At 28.7% G+C, this 23,907-nt stretch overlaps 1 protein-coding gene across 2 annotated transcripts in view; it reads right to left on the reverse strand.

Annotated features, from left to right (window-relative positions):
• LOC107447453 (liprin-alpha-1) overlaps window positions 1-23,907 on the reverse strand; it is a 113,928-nt gene that overhangs the window by 88,660 nt on the left and 1,361 nt on the right. The gene's annotated exons all lie outside the window — the stretch shown is intronic.

The following is a 23,907-nucleotide window of genomic DNA, read 5'->3' on the forward strand; positions in this document are numbered from 1 at the left end:
GATTACTGTAATCAACGGCCAACTCTGACAGGTATTCCATTCTACCAGATATACACTCTAACTAGTTGGAGAGAAGATATGGCAAAAATCATAGTTTAAAAATAAATAAATATATTTATTCATTTATTTACATTTGCCAGGTATGTCATCAGATATAATGCATTAATAAGACTTAATATTATTTAAAAACAATATAATAGCTATTTTTGTTTATTCCAAAATACCAAAAAACCGAAGCGGTCAGATACTAAGTGATTAAAAACTTCATTCGCGTCAAAAAAAATCGAAACGAATGAAGTTTTTGATCAAGTAATATAATTGCTTATCTCGAAGCCACTTATCCAATTAACAGTTTTTAATTTAAGTTCCAATTGAACGAAAACGTTTAGGGTCACATCACTTGAAATCATATCTGGTCATCTATATATATTACTATCTGGTCATCTAAGAATATTATATTTTTAAATGAGAAAAAAAAGTCTAATAAGAAGACAAACATTTTATAGTCACAAGACATACGGATATCAATTGAAATGGGGGATATCAAATGAATTACCCCTTCAAAAAACGTTAAAACTTAAAAATAGGCAGCAACTTTCCCTGTAAAAATCATGAAAGTAGGCATGCAGAATGTTGAATTTCCCCAGTAATGAATTTCACCTAATCATTAGTGGGTAGATAAAAAAAAAAATTCTACGTTAAAAGTAAATATCACATAAAATAATATTTCCAGGTAACAATATGATTAAATATTTTAACGAGTTCAACATAAGATATATTAACAATAGATAGAAAAATCAAAATCGAATTATATAACATTAATATTGGAATACATACAACATTGTGTAGCATTAATGCAGAATAAACATTAACATTGGTTAAAAAAATTAGTGAATGAATAAAATAGTTATTTCAAAAAATTATCTTAACTTTAAATCAGTAAATCAATTTTTAAAATCACTTAAATCAATTTTTCAATCATCAATAAAATTATATCAATTTGTAAAATCACGTGATTTTTTTAAAGTTTATATCTTAAAAGTTAAAGAGTTTATTATTTATTCAAAATGCGAAATCAGTTTCCTCCAAATACAGGAAGAAATAATTCAATACGTGTTTTTAATGAAAAATTATGCCTTAATTTAGAATATATCTAGATCCTTTTTTTTCTTACTCAAACAAAACATTGTTACACAACATCACATTACGGATAACATCATCACAACATCGTTATTGTGCTCAATTTCACATTCCCTATACATTGTTAGTGTATGGAATAATATAAAAGAAACTATTTGTTATTCCCGAAAGGGCGCATTTCAAAAAATTAAATTCTAAGAATAAAATTGTCTGGGAGTAGCAGTAGTATTTTATTTACGTTGTACTAGAGATGCACAATGAGGTATTGGCAACAGTCTGGGAAATATCTTTGTGGATGATCCGAAGACGTGGATGATCTGAAGAAGAAATGGCTCCCCCGATCACTTTAAGTTAGAATAAATTAACGAGGAGCTATACCGCACTCCCTCGGTCTCTTCGAAGGCTGAGCAGAGTGGTCACCCACCCGCTCACTGACAGCTGCCAGTGATGCTTGACTCTGGTGTTATTCGGGGAACCGTGTCTTTACGATCAGTCTACTGTGGGACTATAAAATTGTCTAAATCGGCGATTCTGAGTTTCAAAAACTATTAACTATTACACAAAATTAAATGAACAACCTATTTTTCGACATGTTTTTAAAGTAATATTTCTCCTCCTATGACATATTTCATTAAAGTCAATCTTATTTAAGAAACCAAACATATTGTTAATGTTAAAACAATTTTCTAGTATTTAGAACAATAACAAATGTTACAATTAAGGATGGCATGAGTTAATCACTTGTTTTAAAAAAAAAATAATTGATTTAAGTCAAAAACTTTTTTATTAAGGATAATTTATATACGCATTTATCTTCTTTGGGTTGTGACTTAAAGTCCGATTTCATTGATATTGTAGGTACTATCCAGAGAAATATGGAGAGGATGATTAATATATCTAAATTATCTCTTAACTATTCACCTGCTCAAGATAGACTTAAAAAAAAAAAGACTAAATGTGACTTAAAGTGATGAGAAACTTTAAAATTATAATTACCCCTTAGCTGCACTGCCTATGTAAAAAAAATTGCCACCTAATAAACCAATATAGATTAATAAACCAATATAGTTTAATTATACCAATATAGCTTTATGTTTATTAAAACATTGATACTTCTAGTTTGCGTAAAATAACGAAGAAATACTTGTTCTGCCAAAAGAAATTAAGAGTAAATGCGTTATTTTTTTCTGATTTAAATAATGTTACTATCATTTGATGTCTAACTGACAAATTAGGTGTTTGTCTTTACAAATTCATGAAAATATCAAGCTTGAACAAAACAATAACAATTTTATTTTTTCCGCTATTAGTTTGCAATAATTACATACTTAAGTTATGATATTGTTTTTAAATAGCATTAAGCATTATCGACATATTTTATCAGAGCTTTAATTTGTATATGTAAAAAAATCATGATTTTTTTTCCAACCTTGGTTACAATAAATGGTTAAATAATTCTTAATAACGAACAATTAGAAACGGTATACGCAAAAAATCATGATTTTTTTAAAACTTGGTTATAATGTGGTTAAATAATTTTAAGAACAATTAAAAACGGAATAAGCAAAAAATCATGATTTTTTTGCGTTATAATTTTTTACCTCAAGAAAGGTTACAATATGGTTAAACATTTTTTAACAGAGAACAATTGTAAAAAGCAATACAACAACTTGTGTAAAATCTTTGGAAGTTTTTAGATAAATCATAATAATAATAAAATTCACCTGTAGGAAGTGACTGAGGCAGTGGGAACCATGGGATTTCAACAGGTCGTGGATATTGCGGAGGCCATTCTGCTGCGGCGGGAGAACGTCGTGTTCGGGAAACATTATCCGGCCATAATCCCTCCCACACACGCGGAAATCACCATTCGCGGCTTGTCCGGTAGACTTCTACCTTTCCTTACAAGAGCCCGCGCGATCAATGGTGGGGCTACATCGGCGCCCCCTCCCGGTACACCGGCATCCTCACATAAATCCCGGATGCAATTAGAATGGAGCACGCAAATATGAATGCATATATTAATTCCGGCAGTGGCATATCTAAGTTGCAAAGAGATAAAGGTTGAATGATGTATACAACTGCAAAGATAAACACACAATAGAGAGAGAGAGCCCACCTTGTGATGAGAATTGTTGATTCCCAATTTCCTAGGAGCTTGGGATTCGGAAAGCGAAAAGAAACATTCAATAATATCGCGTGCATTAAGAAAACAGTAACTAATTCGAAAATCTTTTAAGAAAAAATATTAGAAATTGATAGAAATCTATCCAGTAGTGGAAAATTTTGTAGTGCTGGCATAGTTACATTATAAGAAAAACCACTCTTATACATAAAAAAAAAAATTCCCTGTCTTTTCTTACATATATTATATACAATACACTAAGAGGGAGCCGCGACGGATCAGGGATAGAGAGTTCGCCTTCCAATGAGGCGAACCGGGTTCGAATCCCAGTCGATACGGATTCCGCATCCGGCTTGCACCGACCACAGTGCTGACGTGAAATCTCCTCAGTGGTAAACGGATCATGAGTTACAGTCCCTTGGCTGCCAGGCTAACCGTAGGAGGTTCTCGTGGTCTTCTTCTCCATGTAACGCAAATGCGGGTTAGCTCCCTCACTAAGTCTTCCACTAAGGCAAAATTCCTCCCAATACTCGATATAGGAGTTCCCTTGTCTTCTGAATTGGGTTCAAAATTACAAGGCTACGGAGTTGACCATTAGTAGCCATAAACCCATAAAATTGGGTCGGCTGTTCAACGACGGTTATAAAATATAATAAAAGAAAAAGATACATTCACTATGCTCTTGAATGAGCTATATTAGGATAAGATACTAAGGATATGATGCTAGTTTTAATTGCTGGGAAGACTTAGAAAAATTAGAAACAGCTCAACATATTTAAAACAAATAATGCTTTAGTATATGAAAAAGTATAGCATCGATGAATTCATAAATCATTTTTAGATATCCCATAGATAGCGCTTTGAGAGGTCGGCGTTTTTATAAGACAAAAATGAGAAATAAACTTCCCTGTATTTTCCCAGTTTGTAAGGAAAAATTCCATATACCCTGCATTTTTCCTATTATTTTAGATGATAGTTAAATTCCCAATATTTTCCAGGTTTTTCCTATTCTTCTTGTGGAATGGCGACCCCGATTAGGTAATGTGAAAGAAATATTTTTTAAAAAAAATAAACTTCATTATTTTAGAATTTTCATTATTAAAATTAAATCAACGTAGAATTAAATGGCACAAGATCCAGATTCAGTTACACTGCGCAAAACACCGGTGAATTATAAATATAGGTATACTCACAACTACTAAGATGAACGCAATGAAGTAAGAGAGCCTACTTTGTGACGTGAATTGTTACTTCTCAAATTTTCTATTAATATAATATTTCGAGAACGAAAAGTAACGGGAAACATAAAATAATATTGCGTGCATTTTGAAAACAGTAACTGATTGGAAAATCTTCTAAGAAAAAGTGCTAGAAATTACTGGAAATCAGTCCTGTAGTGGTAAATGTGGCACGTTTACATAATGTAATGTAAAAGAAACGTTGTTAAAAAATAAACTTCATTATTTTAGAACTTTCGTTAAAAAAAATTAATTCAATGTAGAGTTAATTGGCACAAGAGTCGAATGCGGCTACACTGTACTAAACTGCCGTGAATTATAAAGGCATGCATAATTACCACTACAAAGAAAACCAGGGGTCTATCCAGACATTTTGTGAAAGTCCGTTTTTCGTGAAATTGTGAAAAAATTACTCACATTCTTTCAACCAGGGTCCGCTTTTATGAATTTGCGCAAATAGGGTCCGTTATTGCAAAAAAAATTTTTTTCAAGGAGTTTTTAAATTGTATAGACATACAAGATTATGCTCAACACTGTAAAATTGCAATTAAAAAAATTAAATTTTAAAAAATCTACAACAATTGCTGCTTCTAAATTAGGGATGCAACATACAAATATTTGGTATTTAGCCTATACTGCTGAACGCAGAATATTCATTTCGGACGAATAATGGAAGAATCGTCTGCCGAAGACAAAACTTAATTCGTTTACATCCATCTTTCTTGTTTTCTGCCCTGGAAAGGGTTTATTCGATTAACAAAATAATAATGAAGATAAACTAATTTGTGAAGGGTCCGATTAAAAGAAAAATCATTTTGTGAAGGGTCCGTTTTTAAGTTGAAATATTTTGTGAAGGGTCCGTTTTTATGATAAGATATTTTGTGAAGGATCCGTTAACGGACCCAAATTTCTACTAAACAGATCCCTGAAAACACAATGAAGTATGAGAGTTTGGGGAACCTACCTCGTGACAAGAATTGTGGATTTTCGAACTCCTATTAATTTGAGATTTGGAGAACGAAAACTAACAGGAAACATAAAATAATATTGCGTGCATTGTGAAAACAGTGACAGATAGGAAAATCTAATAAAAAAAATTAGAAATTAATGGAAATAAGTCCAATAAGGGTAAATTTTGCAGTGGTAGGCATGTTTAGATCATGTATCGAAAAAGAAACGTTTTCAAAAATAAACTTCATTATTTTAGAACTTTCATTATTAAAAGTAACGCAACGTAGAGTAAAATGGCACAAGAGCCGGATGCAACTACACCGCACCAAACTGCGGTGAACTATGAATACAACTGTAAAGATATTACCTAAAAGTACGTGCTTTGTAAAAAGAGTGAATGATAGCAATGGTGCCAGCAGTGGTAAATATTGCAGTGGTGGCACGCTTATCAAATACATATAAAAATACTGCTTTTAAAAATAAACTGCATTATTATAGAACTTGCATTATTAAAATTAATTCAATGTACAGTTAAATGGAACAAGAGCCTGATGTGGCTATTTTGTACCAAGCTCAGGGTTAAAAAACGTAATATAAATAGAAGTGGTATAAATATGAGTTACTTGTTCTATTTTAAGGTCTGATACAATTATTTTTAAGATGCACAAAAATAAAATTGGGAAGAAAAAAATAATTTCAAATATTATAAAACTACGATATAAAGTCAGGCGTGAACATTCTAAAACTTTAAGTAAAATGAATTTTTTTAAAATAACTAAATAAAACGATGTAAATATATATAGATATAACATACTTCTAGACACAAGAATAGAAATTCATATTTCATACGAATTGGAATAAGGATAGAATAACAAAATTACTACGGAAATTGTAGAAAGTTCCAACAGGTAAATTTCATCGTTCCATAAAAATATCTAGGTAAAGTAACACAGATAAATTAGGGCGAAAATGGATTATGAAACAAAAATAGAATTCTCGAGAAAGTTTTCTCGTTATTTCAGCACGTTTATTCATGTTTTGTACTCCAAACCGATATCAGAGTTAGAACGGAAAAACCGTTACAAAGAGAGGGGAGAAAAGGTAAATAAAATGAGACAAAAAAAGAACTTCGTGCCCCCACAGGTAAAAAAAAAAGAAGAAAAAAAAGGGAGAATAAATTCTAAAAATATGTAAATACCCAGGAAGAACAAGATCGATGAGAAACAACGCATATAATTTTCCTTTTTTCTTTTTTCTTCCTCTCAACCAATGATAACAGGCGATGGGAGATTATTTTTGCATAGTATCCATGAAGCCGAAACGATAAGACAAGCTTCAGTGTAGAACTTGTTTTCGGTTACGATATTTATTTTACAATAATTTATCAAGATTATGCCTTTTGAGGGAAAAAAGTATTAAGATAATTTTTACTTTTAGTTATATAACAATATCTTTAACATATGCCAGTCAGACAAATTTAAATCACCCTAAACAAAATAAAAATATATTTAATACCACTTCAATATTCATGGTAGAATTTTTTAAAACAATTTATTTCTGCACAATGAAAGATGATTAGAAAAATTTAGATATTTTGGTAGCATTGTTGGCAATCGATTCATTTATGGAAGAAAAAAAAACATTCACGAACATCTGAAACTTTTGTTATGCAAAAATTCAAAAATAAACAGTTCTCAAATTTAAATTTAGTAAGAAATCAAATGAGAAATATTCATAACCAATTACACACGTTTTTAAGCGAAATTATGTTTTCAGACTGTCCATCCTAAAATTGTTTACTGGTGGTCTGAATATGTAACGAGAAATAATTTAAGTAATGTAACATAATACATTAGGAACTCGCGAACTGATATATAAATTTTTTACTTTTTCAAATTTTAGAAGAAAACGAATGCCTATTAAACAAAAATATGCAACTTAACTTCTTGTAATTTGATAGTAAAATAGCATGCAGAAGCCGATTTAAGTTCAGTTGGATATGATCTAAAAAATTGCAATATTATATCAGCTGTGGAAAATCGAGGAAAACCTTGAAAACAATTAAAATGTTTACAAAATATATTTAAATTATTTAAAGCAAAATATAAACACAAATTATTATCAACACTCAAATAAAATGCTGAGATATTGCTATTCTGTTCAAAAAAAAAAAATTAGGCACGAGAATTAATAAAAATAGTACAAGTATTGGTGACACTTAATCAATGAAAGTTTATGAAAAAAAATGATTTTAATTTTCACCCCAGGTGTTCATAAATATTAAAAAATTGGACTTATGGGACACATTATGTATATTAATATATTAATAATAATTAGTAGAATTTTTTTCTTTTTTTACACCTAAGTGACACTAAATCAGTGCAAGCTAATATAAACTATAATTTTAACTAGTATTGAATTTCTTTTAATTAAAATAACTAGTTACTACTAATTCTAATGTGCTAAAAAATTATTTATACTTTTTTAAAAACCATTTTAGCTTGAGAACCATCAGTCATTTAATAAAGAACTCGTTTAAAATTTTAAAACAATTTAATTTACATACATTAAATCCAATATGTTTTACTTAAAAAAAATCATGATTCCCTTTCACCCCGATAAAAAATAAACAAAATTCGAATACTTAACAAACACATTTTTAATCATGTTATTTAATAACACATCAAGCTAATTTATTTAAAGTAGTGTTTCGTTACGAACAGAAAACACAACTTTAGGTTTCGCTGATAAGGTAATAAGTACAATTAAAAAAATAACAAATTATAAAGTAAACAAAATATTTATAAATATTAATGAAAAATTGGATAAGAATTGGACATATAAACAACTGTAAAATTAATATAAACTGAGTAAATCGAATTCCATTAGCGAAAACCGGGAAAAAAAATTCAATAAATGATATCAGTTCATAATATTGAATGCGTAAGATATGACCAACGATCTGAGAGAGAGAGAGAGAGAGAGAGAGAGAAAAAGAAATCTGAAATGGTGATAAAAATGCTCTCATGTTTACAAGTAAAATATGTTTGGGGGAAAAAAATTGAAATCTGTTGTGCCGAATAATCTTAACTTTTTATAGACTGTTTTTATGACAGCTAAAGAAGGCAAACGGCAGAATATATGAATTCCTTTCGAATATTTTGTGATTCAAGCAGCTCGAGCTGCTGAGAAAAACGGGAATTTGAGTAAGACGAATAAAATCTTAAATAAAAAAATAAAAAAGAGAGAACTATGGCAAAGATAAACTAACATCTTTTTTTTCTCCCTTCTTTCTTCTAAATACTGCATTTATCTGTATCAACACATTAAATTAAAAAATTGAAACTTATTGTTAAAAAAAAACTTAATCCGCAACAAACGACATTAAAATTTGCCCTGACCAGCGTCCCAACAAAACTAAAGAGCTGTTAACACTAGAAAGACTGAAATTTAGTATATATCTATATTGCCTAAAAGCAGTCAAAATGACTGGATTGCGAAAGAATAACTAATGTGTGAAGAAATTTGTTTAAAATTAAATTTTAATATTTTTTATATTACTTACAGTTACAAGTTATTAGTAAATATTATCAATAAAAAGATTATATGTTGTACAAAAAGTCACAAAATTCTAAGAAATTGTGTCATTATATTCATCATTGTTTTTCTAATTGAAATTAAAAAGCAGTCAAAATGACTTCCTTGCGCAATCTAGTGTTAATAACATTTCTAAAAGGATGTTCGATAACACCCTGCTCTACCTTTCCAATTTAAGAGAATGCCATACTACGAGAGAAACATTTCACTGCAAATTCCGTTTTATCTCAATAACTAATTTAAAATTTACGTTATAGAAGAAGTGAGTTCGAAAAAAACCTAGAGTATGCCATAAAGTTTTGATAGATGAAAAAAAAATTAAAAATATCAAAATGCAAGCAAATTATTGGAAGAGAACTTCCCTATTGTATAATCCTAAGTTATCCTCGCATAATTAGTCTTTATTTTGATATTTTGAATTTTTTTTTAGAATTTGAAACTTCATAGCTTACTCTAGGTTGTCTGAACTCATTTTTCTATACTTTAAATTTTGAATTATTTATTGAGGTAAAAAAGAATTTGTCAGGAAACGTTTCTCTAGCGCTATGGAGTTCTCTTAATAATCTGAGAACGAAAATTCTTAACAGAGAATCTTTTCATAATAACTGAATAAGTTAAAGCTGTGAGTTTTCAAATGTTCTTTTTAATTCCTTACTGCCAGCTTTTTTTTCTTCCAAGTTTTGTCAGGACACTGGAAAATTTATCGAAATGTCAATATGAAGAAATGAAAAGCGTTAGTGATATAGTTTTTCAATATTTCAAAAGTTTTTCCAAAGCTGAATAGTTTGAGTTCATAAAATTTGTAAAAATGGAGATGTATTCATTGATTTTCAATAATCTATGAACTAGCAATTCTTGAATTTCTTAAAAATATTTAACCTACTTGCTCTAAGCGTTCTTTTAAAAGAACAGTCCCCTTTTATAAACAAAAGGCAGGGGTATAATTGTCTCAGCATTGAGATTTATTCGAAAAAAAAAAAAAAAAAAAAAAAAAAAAAAGAAAAAAAAAAAAAAAAAAAANAAAAAAAAAAAAAAACAAGATAGGTCTGTTTACCATTATATCAATAAAATAAATATTTATATTTGGGTCTGAAATCCAACCAAAAGGCTTTTTTAATGCTAAAGTGGCGTGTAACCGAAAACAATATTTACTAGGTAAAAATAAACATAAAAAACGGACCACCTTGAATTACTTTTGATCTAATGATCAGATCTTAATGTTCTGGAACTCAATCTTCCAGGTTCAAGGTGGTGACATCAAATAAGCTAATGAATTAGTGCAGACGATATTTTAAGTTATGACATCAGACAGAAAAACAAACTTTATCTAAATAACCGTACTTTTCTTTCAACTGATTCAAATTTCAGGTCCCTCTAAATATAGGGTAGTCGCAATCTGAGAAATATGGCCCCAATAGTTTGGTCAGGTCCAAAGTTTGGACCCTTTACTGATATTTTTACGTTTTGCGTAATATATATCTCGAAAGCTTTTCAAGCCAATTGAAAAATATTTCGTACATAAGTATAAAATTCGTTTATCCAAAGATAATTCCATACGAAATATAACTTTTAGTAAATGTTTATTATTTTTTATTACTTTATTTAATAATAGTTGAAAATATTTGAATTGTAAGGTAAAAATTCTTTCACATCATTTTAAAGAATGCAATTTTAAATGGTAAAATACAAAATTTGAGCGAAAGCGGTCGAACAGTTTCTAAGAAATCGAATTTTGAAAAAGCCCTGGAGCCTTTAAGATTGAGTTCTATAACGTGAAAATCCAATCATTCATTAAAAATATTATTTAGGGGGGTCCATTTTTATTCTGCACTGTACTAAAATTTTTTAATGCAAGTGTTTTTCATAGATTACTTTTTCTGGCTGGACATTACTGGGATAAGCTGTTCATCCGTTTTAAAGTTCATATGTTATAATGCATAATTTAAATTAAAGCTTTGTTTCCAATTTAAGACATTTAATCTTCAAAGATCACCCTTAACATTATTTTATTTTATATTTGAAACAAAATTAAAATCAAAGTGATGAATAAAGTACAACATTTAATTATTTCATAAACCTGCCGTTAAGCAGTAAGTTCCAATTAATTTTTAAATTTTTTAAACAAAAAATAAATATTAGCTTATGAAAGAAGAAAAGAAAAAAAAATAGTAGGCTTTAAAAGCTAAAAATGTTTATTGAAAACAGTAATTCGCAGAAAAATATATAAAACATATGGAGCATAGAAAAGCTAAAAGTTTTTAAAAAGTAACGTTATTCAAAGAATAAATATTGAAAGCGAAAACAAACAATGTTCCTGATGTTAGAAAAAACTTGCATTTTTACCTTATGGAAGGAAAAAGAAAGTTAAATAAACAGCAGATGCATCAGAAAGCATTTTAGTGAAAAGCTTTTCGAGAAACTAAACTCCATTTTCTATTTATTTTTTTAGTCAACAAGAAAAGCATCAAAGCATAGAATTCTGAATCAGCAATAAACTTCAAAATTTGAAAAACGACTTTTAGTAGCATATATTGTAAAGGGCAATTCTGAAAGAATATTTTCTATTTATTTCAGAAAAGACGAATGTATAACGGAAGATCATTAACAAATACAACATCCCAGTTCGATGTGTAAAGGTGTTAAAAAGTACGCAAAAAAATGAATAAATAAATAAACTTTACTTACTGCGAAGTTTTACTTACCAGGTCCAAAACCAGCCAAATTCATTTAATTATTTTTGTCAGTCATCATATCGTTGTCGTATTTTGAATTAAGTTAATTATAATTAATTATATAATTACACCCAGTGATATATATATATAATTACTNTATATATATATATAAAAGCTAAAACAGTGAGAAAATACGGAAAATAATAAAAAATAAAGACAAGAGAAGAAAGTAATTAAAAATTTTTTTTAAAAAATATAATTTTTGATATCTTAAAAAAAAAAATTGCGCTATCTATCTATCTAATTAAAAATTTTTCTCCTTTTTTTTTCTCCAGTTGTTTGTTATTTTTTTATTCTTATTCCCCCCCTTTTTTTTCATGTCTGTAATTTTCCTTTGTTTTATCTTTATTTTGAACTTTTATATATATATATATATCAAACTGCTAATTACATATAACTTTGAACTGCGTATTTATCTCGCTATTAGAAACAATATCTCTCAACTTTGACAGCAGTTAATAATGATTATTAATAAAAAAAATCCCACAGTGGCGATATGAAAATAAAATAACAATACTTTTTAAACAGTACTTAAATATAAGATTATGTTGTTTATTAAAAGAAACGAATCAGTCTGCAGAATCACATAAATAATTAGTATCTGAATTATTAAAATGTTCTTGGATATTTAAAAAAATATCTAATTACTTGGCAACCATCATGTGTAAGTTATTCTTTAAAAAAATTCGTTCCCAGCCATCTACTCATTTCCATATTTTAAGAAACAAATCGCTTAATCTTTTTAGTTTCTTTTGTATTCAGTATAAAAACTAAAGTATTAATAAAGCACAACATCTTATAGTAAAAAATTATTATTTTGCTCTTTTTTTAAAAAAGTCAGAGATAAAATCGGAATGAAATTTTAAACGCGAAATTTCTTACTCGAAACGTTCTGTTTAAAATGTTCTTCTCTGCTTTAAGACTATCAACCAGGAAAAGCAACTTCTACAGAAGAAAACAGCGCTTTTCTGTTTTCTACCGTTCTGGAAAGGCAGTATTTATAAGGCTACGTTTCGTTCTAAATTTGGAAACGGAATATTTACAGAAAAAATAACTATACTTCCCTACTTTAAAACAACAAACCAGACAAAGTAACATTTACAGGATAAAAAGATACGATTCTTCGTTTCTCCACTTGAAACCAAGAAAAGCAAACTTAAGACTAATAAAGCGATTTAACTTTATTCTAAAAGTTATACTTCAACTAAAAATGAATAAGCAAATAATTGTTTTAACTAAAAAATTTTTTTAATGGCATCTGAGTATTAAATATGAAATATTCAAAGCAGAAATTTGTATCGAACTTTCAAAAGTGGCAATTCGGGCAGATATTTGACGCGTGACATTTTTTGCCAATTTTGACCAAATAGTTAAAAATTCTATTTCAAAAATACACGCTAAAATATGTCTAAGACTTCCAACATTATATTTATGTTAACAAAGAATAAACTTAGTGCCAAAAATAGTTATTAGCCAATGAATGGCTAAAACCCATTTTGTTCAGTGGTATTTTGTATAGAACTGTTCAGGATTGTTATGTTTATAAAAAATTACTTCACGTATGCCTTATCAAAATTAAAAAATTAGTGGAAAAACGTTTGGTTTAAAACACAATCTTATTGTACAATAAGAGTGTCTAACAAGCAGTTGTTTTCTACTTTTAGCAACATATGGCACTAAAAATTTACAAGCCCTAAAATCCTTTACTTTTCTAACATCAACTGTAAGAAATGAGTTGTTGCAATTGATTGTGATTAATCTCAAAAAATTGATTGCAGTATAATTAAATTTGGAAAAGTTTGAAAAAAAGTAATATCTTATGTTTGCATTTTAAATCATCTTGAAACGACGACAGGGAACGAAATTCAGACAGCTGCGAAGGAAAGATATCAAATGGACATGACAAATACCCGCTTTTTGACAAATATTGTGGACTCACGCTTTAGAGGAGACTCTTCATCACTAGGAGAACCAACGAATGGAATGGACTAAGCGGCTAGGTTGCAACATGAATTAGTGTTAACATGTATTATTAAAAATTACCAAGCGAAGTACTACGCTTTTCAAATATGTTTGATGCAATTGGTACGATTGCTGAACAGAAATTAAAAAAAGAGAAAAGAATAACCACTGCTGAAGCTGCAAACATCACACTTTCTTCCGAAGAATTTGAAAAACTTAAGTGATACTGACATTTCTTTATTATTCTGGGTGGTTGTGCTAATCAAAAGACATGGATAAAAATGCTCTTATTATCAAACAGCTTTACGTAAAACTGCAGGATTCGAATGAATGTTCTCAACATTTGATTTTGTACATAGTAAAGTAAGAAATCGTTTGGGTGTTTCTAAGGCTACAAAGCTGAAACCATATTCCAAGCTCTAAAGAAATAATTTAATTTCTTTTAATTTATTCTAACGTTAGATATACTAGTATGCAATAACTAACGTAAATATGATTTAGAATAAGGCTCGTTAGATTTAAAAAAAAAAAAATTAAGAATATGTATGAAAATATAATAGTAAAAAATTCTGATATTTAAAAAAAAAAAAAAAAACTTGTTATTGTTAAATGCTGTGAAAAAAAATGGAAAATTACATGGATAAAATTTAGAAAAGAAATGAAAACTTAATAATCTAAAAAATATACGTCGAAAAATAATAAACATATCATACATTTTTAAAACTGTCTAAGAGAGATTGTGGTCACTAATGGGGTGAGTAACAGGTAAAAATTTATTGAATTTTAGAAAATACGTTATCTAAAAGAAATATTCTATTTAAACAATGTTCTTATTGATATATTATCAGGATTAAAAAAATTGTCTATTATATCAAAATTAGTATAGAAATAGTTCTTATTCGAATGTTTCACACTTGTACAATTTGTATTTCGGATTAACAATAATTTTCATCCGTATTTTTTAAATACTCTTTATACTAGAGTCTTCTAAACAAAAATCAGAAAAATGTGCTAAGTTTCTTTTTTTTTTTTTAATTTTTTTATTTATATTAAAGACAAAATTGAAAGAAATGCGACTGTTAATAAAGTTAACTGAATTTGTAAGATAAATTTTGAAATATAATTTACATATTTAATATAAATATTGTGAAATTATAAATAACTATACAATAATAGTTAATATACTAATATATACAAATGCTTAACGCACAATTCTTTAAAGGCTTTTTAATATAAGTCCACACTAAAGGTTATAGTTTTTGATGGCTAAAACCATTTTCAATGTTTTATTTTTATTTTTGTATGCTTATGTTTTTGACGCCAAAAAGTCAACTTCGGTTTTAAGTAACACAAATAAATACATTGATTTTATACTAGTTTTCGGTGATAAAAGAATTTTAAGAAAAAATTTTCATTCATCTCTCAAATGAAGAACTCTTTCTGAAGAAATGGAGAAAAAAAATTAAAATAAAAAAAAGAAACTTTAGGAATGTTTTCAATAGAAGAAACAAGGAAAATGTGTTATATTTTGAAAATTCGGTACACGTCTCTTAGTTCCATTCAAATTGCAAGAAGCCCTTAAGCAAGTTTCCATTTAAAAAAATGGCCTTTCAACCATTTGAAAAAGCATACAGTAAAATATTTCGTATTCCTTTTGAAAAGAGTATAATGAAATTCTCCAAATAAAGGAGAAAAAATAACCATATGAATTCTTAAAAACTAGGGAAAATTGGAAAAATACACAAAACTAATATTGCCTCAAAAATGAGAGAGGGCAACAACTTTCTTCTTTCTCTCTTGACTATTAAGGGAGAAAAAAAAATTTAAATTGGGAGCCGGAATAAATTCAAATAAAAAATACTCATTTGATAAAAATAAAGTCGGTAGAAAATTCTTATAAAAACAGTTATATCTTTATTTGATTATCTCGAGTTTGTTTAGATGTTTATGTTAATGAAAATATTTACCCCGACCTGCCCCAATTGAGGGCATACGGGTAAATGTTTATTAAAAACCAAGTAAAAAACATTAAAGAACATAAAATACAGAAGTCATATGGTAACAGCCCGTAAACTTTGCGGGTGAACAATACTCTTGAACAAAATTAGCTATCTACAATTAGTCAGAATATGAAATCTTTAAGAAAACTTGACAAATATATCTGGCATGTATGCCATGAAAAGTCCAGGTCAACAGACCCTAAAATATGGATTAAAAGCACAATTAAATTTAAAACACTAGCAATATTAGAAGCAAAACAAAATATAAATTGCCATTCCAGGTCAACAGACCCTTATATTGAGGCAATCAAATGGCATAAAATTTAAAAACTAATCATAGGGCAAATTGCCTATTAAGGAAACAATTAAACGAGTTACAAATAGTAAAATCACCAAAAATAGTGTTGAAATAGTAAAAGTGGATTAAAATGATGTGAATGATGAGGACAGTTCAAATCCAGCCTAAGAACACCATGAGATTTAAAATTTTTTAAAGTCACTAAAAGTCCAGTTTAAAGGATAGTCATCCTGGCTAAAAATCAAAATCGCCGAACCAGTCTCCGGTGATGAGGTAATTAAAGCGAGAAAATTAGAGTTGACTCAGGAGAAATGGAAACGCTGATCCATACGGTAGTTGGACGGCCAGAGTTAGTAAAAATTTACAGTGGGTTTAATGTATCTTTCAAAGTTGTTTTGATAATGTCTTTGATGATTCATCTGCAGGTCAGGTTAGAGTAAATCTGGTGTTCTGTTTTGTTGTGAAAATTGTTGCCTCGTCGTGTTTGAAATTTAGGACATGGAATTATTAGGTGATGGATGTCTTGTTGTGAGTTGCAATAAGTACATGTTGAAGATTTCCCAAAAAATCTTGCTTGGTGTGTGCCAAACACGCCGTGTCCGGTTAAGAACTGATTAATATAAAAGTTTGCCATCATTCTTGTAGTTTTTGGATCCTTAAAGAATTTGTAAGTCTGCCGTCCTTTTGTACTGTTGGTCCAGTCCAATTTCCATCCAGCCATAATATGTTTAAGTTAATAATCATCCCGATTGACAGAAATTGCCAGAATGATTTGTCTTATCTCCCTTTTTATTCGGTGAAAGAAAAAGTTTTGCTTTAATTGGCGGTTGCATGTTGATCCCCCTGATGTTTTGAGAGCAATTGCGTACACACGTAAAACATTAAAATTTCAACTTTTTATGATTCGAGAATTTTTAGATATTAGTTTGAGACTACATTAGCTATTGCGACCGTAGTATTGCGGACATTTAAATTTTAAACTAAAAAAATATACTTTAGCCTCATGTTATTCAATTAAAGAATAAAGTCAGTTGCAAAAGGATGAGACGTCTAAAAACAAATAGTTATACATTTCTAGAAGTTTCTTTTTTTAATGTTTTAGTATTTTTTGGAATTATTTTAAAACAACTGGTCTAAGACTGAGAAAATGGCGTCAAAAGAGAAAATTTAAATGTTACATTATTAATCATATCAATTCCTTGCATTTCCTAACCAAATAAATAAAAATATGATTTTTCTCCAAAAATTGGTCAGAGAAGCTATTAAGTTAATATTTAGTTGTATTACCAACTGGCCTGACAGCTTAAATTTTATTTTAATATTATAACCTCCGTAGAACAGCCGAACCGATTTTTGGGTTTACGACTACTAATGTTCAACACCGTAGTCTTGTAATTTTAAACCCAATTCAGAAGAAAAGAGAACTGCAAAATCAAGTATTGGAAGAAATTTTGCCTTCGTGGATGACTTTTTGATGGAACTAACCCGCATTTGCATTACACGGAAAGGAAAACCACAAAAACCTCCCACGGTCATCCTGACAACAAGGGGACTCTAACACATGATTTGTCTACCACTGTAGATATTTTACGTCAATAGTGTGGTCGGTGCAAGCCAGATGCGGAATTCGTATAGACCAGCCATCTCTGGGATTCGAACCCTGTTCATCTCATTGGAAAGTGAACACTTTATTCCCTGGGCCATCACGGCTCTGACTACTTAAATTATTAGTTCTAGTATCATAGAAATAATATTTAAAAGCTATCTTATTGGCAAATAATACTTTGATTCTTAATTTCTTTTAAACTTCGCCACATTAGCATACTTTATTTATTCTACAGTAAAAAGAATTTTTGTCAATTTATCGAAAATGTCTTCAATTATTATTACAGCTAGACGTTTATATTGCTAATCTGTAAATATAATGTTTTTCGAAGAAGTTCATAGTTTTGAAAGTCACTTGTTTTAAACAGTTGCATTAACTCATTGGAATACGTAGTCTCAGCAACCCATATGCCCCAGCCTAGTATAAAATATTCTTAGTGGTTTAAAGTCAAAAGATACATTTAATTCAGAAATAAATTAATTTTAAATTTCCATGTTGTTCCCAAAAGAAGTCTAAGCATTTACAGTATTACTACGCAGCATGAATTAAAATAGTTGCATTAATGAAATACTTATCCAGATTATCTGATATTTTATTATTAAACATCCCATTATTTTCAGGATTTTAACTTTAAAACAAACTCAAGTCTTTAAGTCTGATTACTTTTTGTTGAGCAAATATGATTTTAATGTGTCGAAAATGAAAAAAAAAAAGTTTAGGAAATAGGAAAAAAAGTAATTTAGTTTTTTCCGAAAAATTAGAATTTTAATAATCACCAATTTAATAAATTACGAATTAATATAAATTTTAAAAAAATACACAAGCATATTCACAAAATTTGTATCGTTTATATCTTTATTTATAAGGAGAGGGCTCATGAAACATGGTCAGCATAAAATTTGAGAGGCAACTGTATTTTTAGTTTTTTATTTACCATGTGGCATATTTTCATACTTTATTAAAATTATCATTGTTAATTAGTAAAATTCCTCATAAAATTATTGATTAATTATTTAAACTAATATTATATTTATAAAAAAATCTGTCTAAGAATTGAGTTCAAACGATATTCCCCGCCCTCATGTCTGTATTTTCAATAATCCTATTTTTCCTTATCTTTGTACTGTCGCGTATTCCTCAAATTTCTGATTCGGCATAATGCGATTCGAGATTCCTGAGTTGTATTAGTTTTAGTTTATAAACATGGGGATTGTTAAAAATTATTCAGAAATCCATGGGAATAAAAAAAGCTATTAAATTACTGTCAGAAATTTATTAAAAAAATGTAAATCCGCGACGAAATAGAGGCAAATCGAAGGCGTGCAACAAAAAGTTATTATTCAAATGAGCGATTCGATATTCACCTGCGCAATAATATTTGATTAAATGTCAAACGAAATCCGCCCAAATGGAATGAGTTTTTTTTTCTTCAAAAAGTTATTATTCAAGTACACGATTCGAAATTCGCTTGCGTTCTATCCGATTAAATGCTTCGGTATTTCAGAAAACCATGTAGAAATTTGCAACGGTAATTGCTAAAAAAGTATATGGAATTACGATGAAATCGTTGTAAAATCGATCAAACGTGGTTGAAAATCTATAGGTGATTACTCATATGCGCGATTCGAGATTCATGTGTCGTAATAATTTCGATTCGTATTTAAAGTATAGGGGTTTTAAAAATTACTTAGAAATGATAGGTCATAACCGCTCGAAAAACATTGTGAATTCATGACGAAATCAGCGTTATTCGAACGGGCGGATCAAATTTTTTTTTATTTAAATGCGTGATTCAAAATTCTTTTGTCGTAATTCATATACTATAAAAAATATCAGTGTTTCAGAAAACCATGTAGGAATTAATAACAGTAATTGCTGAAAAACTACATGAATTATGATTCACGATGAAATCGTTGTAAAATCGATCTAACTGGTGGGTGGAAATCGGTAGGTGATAACTCATATGTGCGATTCGAGATTCATGAGTCGTAATAATTTCGATTCGTATTAAAAATATCGGGATTTTAAAAATTACGTAGAAATGCCAGGATATAACCGCCGAAAAATTGGCTCGAAAGACATTGCGAATTCACGACGAAATCAGCGTTATTCAAACAGGTATATCAAAAAAGTTCTTATTTAAATGCGTGATTAAAAATTATCTTTTCGTAATTCATATCCTATAAAAAATAGCGGTACTTCAGAAAACCATGAAGAAATCTGTTACAGCAATAGCTGAAAACTACGTGGATTTACGATGAAATCTGCGTAAAATCGAGCCCGTCAAAAGATGACCACTTGAATGCGCGATTCGAAATTTTCGTGGCGTATTAATTTCGTAATAAAAAAATTAAAAAAAAGCGCTTAATTCACTTTTATTTGGGAAAAATAATAAGAGGAAATATTGGTTCATGTCTATAGATAATATACATATTTTATTATGCTTTGAAACTCCACGTGTTTTTATTATTTTAATATTTTTTATTTTGTTGTAATAAGTATTTCAAATGTAAGTAGCATTTGATATTTATGCATGGATAGATTCAAATTTTTTTTTAATTTGGAATAAAAACTAGAAACAACGTGAGTTACTAATATTTTTACTTATTATCAGTAATTTTTGCTGCAGAGGGTGAGTTCCTCCTTATTATCTCTCTGTTTAAATTAAATTCAAACAGCTTTTTTAATCATTCATTTTTATCAATTTCTTCCAAATATGGATTCTTTTAATTGAATAAATTAATTTAAGCAGTTTATTTAATTTTTATAATGAATCAAATGTATTATAAGAAATACAATTATAATTCACTGAATTTATGCAATTGATTCTGTATTCGACATTTCTTTATGTTTGTAAATATATTATTAGAAGTGTAAGCTGAATATATTTTAAATAAAACTCAAACAAGCAGCACGGTAAAATATAGAATGGTATGATACATATGAAGATTAATATACATTAAAAGTTTATCAATAAGAATAATTTAAAACAAATAAAAAAAGTAAATATGTTAATATTAATGTTATAGAAAAGTATTATTAAATATGTGTAAATATATGCAAAGTTTAATTTACTTCTCTAGCAACAAGCTAAAACTCACAGTTACACGTATTAAATTAATTCTCAGGGGCTAGAGAAAAATTACAGATGAGTTCCCCAAAACCTACACTTAAAATAATTATCAATTTAACTGCTAATTTTTTGCTTAAAATTTACGCTAAAAAAAATTCTTAGACAAAATAAATTTATTTACTAAATCAACAGAAAAAACTATAAGATCAGCATTCAGTAGCTCTGTGAAAAATATGCATTCATCAAATAAGCCCTTCTTTTTTTAAAATTCCTAATATAATTTTCAACAGAATATTGATAGGAGTCAGAGAATCACTTTTGGACAGGCCATGCAATTTTTAATGTAAAATACCTAAATTTCCAACAATAATTTTTTTTTCACTTAAAAAAGATATTTAACCCTCGAAATGTTAAGTCATGCAAGAAAATCAAATTTTGTTACACATTTGTCAATTACATGCCTTTCTGCACACTAAACTATTTTTGATTTTGATATTATGTATATAAATGGTGTATGGAGTAAAAACAATCATTTACTAAATTCAGAAAATGCTAGAAAATTCAAGGATAATACCACAATAGAACCAAATTCAAGGCATGTTCTCTCTTTTTTACATAGATAGTACAGAAATGCCTGATGCAAAGGCTGTATGTATCAAAGGATAGATGCAACTTTTAAATAAAAAAACAGATACAGATAGTATATCAGATTTTGTACCTGGGCCACATCAATGCACTTCTGCAGTTTGACCAAGGGAGGACTCTGGAAAACCATTCTGGGGAGGTGTTGATTCATTACCCTATTACAATAGACAATTACATGCACCAGAAGATTAAACCTGTTAGCTGCTGAGTGTATGTGTATGCCCTTCTTGTCAAACAAAGCATAGTCTGTGGTTTATTCTTCACAATCAAACCTAACATGGTTGCCACATTTGAAGATTTTGATCATCCTTTACTGACACTTTTGGGTGCTGTAGGGTTCTTTTCGAATTATTAATAGGAAGAAATGATGGCGATTATCAGATAAAATAAAAATTATTTATTAAGAATGAATGAAGATAAAAATAGGTACATCAACACTATATCATCGTAATATAATCAGAGCGTTTGTTTACGTCTGCTTACTTTCATATCCCTCGTGCAACTGACTCAGGATCGGACAATGCGCATGCGCGCAGAGTAAAGGGGGGGGGGGGTGCTATAGTTACCCGACAGGTGCCGCGTCCACTTCACTGCTGAATTTGGCTAATTAGCAGTAGATGGTGCACCAGAAAGTTGCTTCCTTGATGCACATGCATACAATGAGACAATGGATCTTACTTATTCATATGAACCACTCAATTCTATGCTGACCCTATTTAAATATTTATGTTCACACTATTGATGAATGTGGCAAAAGTGATGCATAAAGTAATTTAAGCAGTCCTGTTTTTTAACAGTTTGCACCATCCAGATACTTCATGTAGCTCGAGCCCCCTTGTAATTACTTTATTGGTTTCCCTTGTTACGTTATGTATAGCTTCACAGTGAGAGCCACACGTCTTTTAATGCAGTTAAAACATGCATGATTATACGTAAATTTAATACAGCATAATCTATAATCTAAACAAATTTTTTAAACTGAAAGGAAAGGGGAGAATATAGAGGAAAGACATACATTATTTTAGATTTTGTAGGTGGGATGCCAGAAAACAAGAAAAAAAAATTTAATTAATTACTCAGTTTTAAAAATTTTTGTAATATGGTAAAAGTTATAGTGCTGTGAATCATATTTAACATTTAGGGCTTGAATTTAATTGAATTTGCATAATAGTTAGAATAAGATTCTTACTTAGACAACTCTTATTTATCTGTATTTAAAAGAAAAAAAAAAAAAACAGCGTAGGGGCAGACAGTTTTTGTGGGAAAAGTTTTTAAAAAAAGAAAAAAAAAAGTTATTTTTAAGAGTCATTGTTTATAATTTTTTCTGTTTAAACTAAAGCAGGAGGAATCAGAACTTGAAAGCTTGAAAGGCCTTTACCTATATATTAGATTTTTGCTTTTTTGGCACTCGTGTTTTTTATGGGTCTAATCTGTTTCTCATACCCCTTAACAATGATGAAGCAAAGTAATTTCCTTATCTTTCATTAGAATCACAACACTACCAAATAATTTTTATAATTTCTTTCACCTAATAGAAATAACTGTAAATGAAAATTTAAAATTGAAATACTACTCCAAGGAATTTTTGAAAAATATTAGTATACTAGGATAGGTGAATCAGTTCTTAGTTGTTTAAACTAGAAGGAAAATGATAAATCTATTACCTTAATATTATAATATAAAGAATTAAAGATAAACTATTGCAACATTTAGCCACTTACAATATTTACTCTAAAATATGATTAGAAATTAGCCCTTTAATTTATACGATATTTATATCAATGCTAGTTTTTATTTAATGAATATCAATTCTGAATTATTTTATTATATTTCTAAAGTATGTAATTTATTTGATAGTAGAATAGGAAATTATACTTTAATGTAAACTTCTTTTATAATAGACCTATAAAAATTAAAAAAAAAAATAAATAAAATAAGGGAAGCATCACTATAGTTAAACTGTCAAACATGATAATAAATTAAATAAGGATAGAAGACATCCTATATTTTTCAAATTTTGCTATAAAAACTAAGTAGAATGTGAAACTGCATAGTAGATACACACACTTCTTATTTTGTGCATTTTTTCAGCTTATTTTAAAATAATTCATTATATTTAGTAACTTTCATAATTCATTAAGATTACATTATACTTTACTTTTTCTTAACATTCAGCTACAGGCTTTTTTTGTAGCAAAAAACAAACAAACAGTTTTCTCATGTTATTCATAGGAGGAATGCATAAGAAAGATATTTCAATATAATTTTACATAAAAGCTCAAGGCTGAGGCTTAAAGTGAAAAAAAAAAATGTAATAGGTAAGCAATTAGAAATTTACAAGAAGTGTTATAATTAAAACACCTCGTGAAAATTAAATATATTTTTTAATTGCCAACAAGCAAGTTTATACATAATACTTTTGGTTAAAAATTAACAATACTCCATTGAACAAAATAGAAAGAAACTGGTTTGATAAGATGGAAAGCAACCAATCCTACAGTGTTAAAATGTTAAATTATTAAGATTTAGGTATACAAAAT

The sequence above is a fragment of the Parasteatoda tepidariorum genome, chromosome 6 (assembly GCF_043381705.1).
Source record: "Parasteatoda tepidariorum isolate YZ-2023 chromosome 6, CAS_Ptep_4.0, whole genome shotgun sequence".
NCBI lineage: Eukaryota > Metazoa > Arthropoda > Arachnida > Araneae > Theridiidae > Parasteatoda > Parasteatoda tepidariorum.